This window comes from Grammomys surdaster, unplaced genomic scaffold (assembly GCF_004785775.1).
Source record: "Grammomys surdaster isolate TR1022 unplaced genomic scaffold, NIH_TR_1.0 958, whole genome shotgun sequence".
Classification (NCBI taxonomy): Eukaryota; Metazoa; Chordata; class Mammalia; order Rodentia; family Muridae; genus Grammomys; species Grammomys surdaster.
This window is the reverse complement of record NW_021605377.1, coordinates 11,966,339-11,971,492: the sequence shown is the minus strand read 5'-3', so window position 1 is coordinate 11,971,492 and position 5,154 is coordinate 11,966,339. Positions and strand designations below refer to the sequence as shown.

The window sequence follows — 5,154 nt, the reverse complement described above, 5'->3', positions numbered from 1 at the left end:
ATGTATAACCTTGCTGGGATTTCAGCAGTATCCATGAATCATGTTAAATTCCTTCTAAGATTTCTTTCCAAATTTTCATTATTGTAGCTTAGTTGTGAACTACTAGAGTCTCTTCAAACTTAATAGTTAAGTTTTCTCTTCTTTTAATGTGCACTTTCACAGAAAAATCCAATAAAATAATGTTTTAAACCTCATATAATTGCGTAGCACACACGTTTTTTTCCACTGTATCGATCCACATCTGATACCAACGAACACAATTTTTGTAACTTTCTTCTATACAAATATATCATTTTCCTGTTTGGGTGATAAATAAATATCAATTATCATGCATTTCTCTTTAGTGTATGAGTTAGTTGTTTACTCTTGAAATCAATTGACTTCGCCAACATTCAATTATGCCCAATTTTCCTGAAAGACATTTAAAATCTTTTCAGGCTTCCTGGTCTTTTATTCTTCCTATCATCTGCTCATTTAGAATGTGTAGTCAGCATTCAAAAAATAAAATTTCTTGTCACAAAATCATCATCTTTTAATACCAGTGATGGATTCCTACGTTTTTGATGTAGCTCTAAACTTTCCTCAACTCGAGTCTGCTTTCGAATGTGCTTTCTAAACTTTCTTCCCTTGACTGATCCATTACATCCCCCTCAGAGTTCTGTATTCAGTTCTCTCCTATTCACACTCTAGACTATAACTTTGGATGTCCAGTAGTGGTAACCAGCATGTATTGGAAACATGATTTCCTCAAATCTCTTCCATGGTCAGATAAACGGCCTAATTCAAGGGACTGAATTCAGGAGGTATACGCCAAACATCAGCATCTTACAGATTTCGACTTTGCTGCCGAAAACCACCTCATCTGAGATTATTACACTTCCAATCCCTGCAGGAGAGCTATAGACCAAAGCTATGGAAGACTACACACTCCTTTTTCTATGTGTTAGCTTCGTTCTTTGGCTGTATTAATGTGATAATACTCATCAGCAATTATGATCCAGGGAAAGAAAGAAAACTCATTAAAAAGAGCAATAGGAATACAAAGTCAAAGAACTGATTTAAAAATTTGCATCTGTTAGAAAATGAATATGAGTGATTATGTTAAAAATGTAATCTCTCATTCATAGATTAGTTTTCTCAGCCCCACCAAAAAAATTTATAATGAAGTTTAGCTAAAATCTTCTCTGGTGAACATTTCTTCAAAGACATACACATAAGTGTCTCACATACACACACACACACACACACACACACACACAAATGGTCATACACACATGAACAATGTGTATTTGTGTCTGATAAATATTAAATGTATTTTATCTTATATACATACTTAGATGATTATCTGGATTTCATATTAAAAAAACTGTCTTTATGACTTCTGTGATGAAATGCTTGTTATATATACACACAAGCAAAATAAATCAATTATATATATGTATATAAAATTATATATTATACATTATATATTATATATTATATATAATATATTATATATTATATTATATATTATATTATATTATATTATATTATATATATAATTTCTATATATTCACACAAATATGTATATAATGATAATAATAAATGATGAAGACGCTGAAACTTAAGAGATGGCAGGCTGTAGGAAGGATTTGATATAGAGCAGTTTGAAGACATTGATGGTAGAAAAGGAAGAAAAGTTATACAACTTATTTAAAACATATTTTAAAGGTCACTAGTGTGCTAGATATGTGAGTGTGTGTGTGTTTGTGTATGTGTATATATAATTTTAAAAAACAGTGAAACTATCTTTTAATGAGGAGGGAATGCAAATCCTGAAAAATTCTATCAGGCTGTAATGGCCACAGTTCTGATTGGTTCCAAATTCATCAAGCCACACTCAATATTTAGTAAATTATTCAATACCTGGCCTTTAAATGTAGCTTGCAATTTAGTTTTAGGAAGTATGTTAAGAAGTCATCAAAATCATCCACATGATATCTGAGCAAAAATTGCTTACTTATTTCACTAATTCTTCAAAAATGAGCCAAATGATTTTTCCAAGCTTGATTATTAAATTTCCAACTAACTAAAACAGTAAATATTTAACAAATATTTTAAACATTATTTTATTGTATTTAATATTTGTGTTTGTAGATTTGTAATATATACATTATGTACAACTCAAATGCACAAACTATAAATGCCAAAACTTGCTTATGCATATCAAAAATTTTTTGATTATTTGCAAATAATCCCATATGTATGCATTTACAATGGACATTCTTAAGTGTTCATAATGTCCATTACTTATAAAACTTGTAAACAATATACACTACATGTTAAAATATATATACTTTCATATAATGAGGACAGGTTTTTATAGCATTAACCAACTATTTATTGTATGTGCATCAAGTCATATTTCATTATACTTTATATCAATATTTTCCTTCCCCAAATTAGGGTTTACAGTGATTTTTAAGTAAAACAGGCAACTGTGACTCTTCCATGCAGTTTTTCTAAATGTTGAATTGTTTCAAGGAAAAGTAACATATACTAAGCAGTATCAATAACCATGTATTCATTGATGTGTCTCTCTGTCCGTCTATCTCCTTATTATTCTGTCTACCAATAACCAGAGAAAATAATTTCAAGTTCACCTACACATTGGAACAAGATTCTTCTCGTTGTTCTTCTATTTCAAAACTATCAACAGTTATGATAGAATAAGTTATTTGAGTTGATAGCACACAGATAATTTATCATTTTAACTGTGTCTTTTCGTTTTCTGTTTTGACTACATAATATAATGTTAAGTTTGGAAGAATAAAATTTGAATATTTAATATTGTTTTAATGGTATTTTCAAAGTGATATAAAAACTCATATTTCCTGACTGCAAAAGTAAATATTCTCCAAGCTTATTTTAAATAGAAGAAATGTTTTATGGCTGTAATTATTAGGCTTAAACCAAATTGCAAGCAATGATTTTATTAATTTAATATATAAAAATTATGTTTTATGAAAAAATAGTAATGCAAGTACCTTACTTATTAATTAGAAAACACTATCAATAATCAGTGGCTGATTTATATTTTCTACATTCCAATGTAAAATCAGAAATACTTCAAAATAGCAAATCATATATTTTAATCAAATAATTATTTTAAATTTTCACTTTCAAAAACATAGGACAATAAGTTCAAGATTGTTTTTTAAAATATTTTCATAATTTTGTCAAGAATTTCACTTATCTTATGAAGTAAATTCCATAAACAGAACAAATTTTTGATATTGACTTATAACATTGAAAACATGAATTTTTAAATTTTCTGAAATTTTTAATTAAAATTTATGAATTCATAGTGTGTGTGTCTGTCTGTGTATGTTTGTGTGTGTGTTTGTATCTCTGTGTGTGTGTGTCTGTGTGTGTGCCATGAGGTGGCATGCTAAGGTTAGTGGATAACATTCATAATTTAATGCCTCATTCCACTCTGTGGTTTGCCGTGAACAAATTTATGTTGTTGGGTTTGATAGCCACTTCCATTTAAATTCACTAAGCCAGCCTAATTTTCATTTAAAAGATATAACTTCATATTTGGTCAAAAGGACACAAAGCACAAGAAACGAATAAGAGGCAGTAGACTTGAGATACTCTGTGCAGTGTTGTATAATGAGGGCCAATTGTAATTATCCATGGCATTATTAGTTACATTAATAACTTAATCTAATGATTTTTGTTGTTATTGGGTTTTTTGTTATCTTTGTTTGTCGGTTGGTTGGTTTCTCAAAGGCAGGCTCTGGCAATGTGTTTTTCTTTTACTATTCTTGTTGCACTTAAGACAAAGGTTATTTGTTTAGAAAGAAAATTAACTCATATCCACAAGTTACACAGTTCCTTCCTTTCTTCCTTCCTTTCTTTTGCTTTTGAATTTGAAGTAATTTAGAAGTATATACATTAACTGATTATTTTATTTATTTATTCATACAATCCAACAGTTCATCCACGAGGTGGATGTTGGAGTAGAGTGGACCAATTCGAAACCCTGGATCTGAGCCTGAGAGGTATCTGAGCTGGTCAACCTGCAGGCTCTCCAGCTTTCCCACCCTCAGGGCAGACTCTCCAGCAACACTCACAACCAGAGCCAACTCTATTCTGCTACCCAGGACCTGATCTCCTGCTCTCAGAACCAAAAGGCCAGCTCTCCAACCTTCGAGGAATGACAAGGGGTGAGTGTGGGGTGGTCATCTCTCCTTGCCCACGCTGCAGAAGAGCAGACAAGGTACAGGACCAACTGTTCAATGCTCACACCCTTGGACTCAGATCACCCTAGCTCCCAACATCAGGGTCAGCTCTACTGTGCTGTCCAGGTGAGATGTAGAGCACCTTACTTACAGCAGATGAAAAAGGCAAACTGTAGGGGGAGGGGAGAGGCTCTCTCTATTGTAGAAGCCACAGCACAACAGACAAGAGGCAGGGGGCAGGCTCTCCCATGCTTCTACTCTTGGGGCCATGTCACCCCCAAATCCTACATCCAGTGCCAGCTGCTCAGGAGAAGTGCAGGGCCTGGCTTTCTGAGTGATGCAGCAAGTGATGGACAGGACCAGCTCTTCTGCCCTGGGAACCTGTCTAAGCCTGTGTGTGCGATTGATGGTTGTCTCAGGCTAACTTCTTGTCTGTGCCCCCTGGAACCTGACTGGTGATGATGTCAGGCTCACTTCATCACACTGAGCGTAGGCATACCCTCTCACCTCTTCCCTACCTATTGACTTGCATGTAACACAGTAGCCACAGCTATAATGCCTCTAGGATCAGATGAATACTTTTTGTTTGCTTATGCTTTAAAAAAAAAGTATTTATTAAGGCTCCACATGCCCCATGAAAACATTCGTTTGGATCTTCCCCCACCACTCACTATAGATATGTCCTAAACACCCTCTAATTTTAATTTTCTTTCTCACTATATCTCATAAGGGAAAAAACCAACAACAAAACAAACAAACAAACAAAATGACTTTGTGGGAGCTCTACAAAAGCATTCATAAGAAAATAGATGAACAAAAAAATTAAAACCTATGCATGTGTCATAAGTGAATACAGTTTTACAACACAGATAGTCCTGTCATTTTTTTTTTAATCTATTTGTAAGATATCCTATCTTTGCATGAGGAT

The 5,154-nt window shown here is 33.1% G+C and overlaps 1 pseudogene; it reads right to left on the bottom strand.

Annotated features, from left to right (window-relative positions):
* Nucleotides 1-4,686: 4,686 nt before the first annotated feature.
* Nucleotides 4,687-4,794, bottom strand: LOC114634531 (annotated as a pseudogene).
* Between the last annotated feature and the right edge of the window lie 360 nt (nucleotides 4,795-5,154).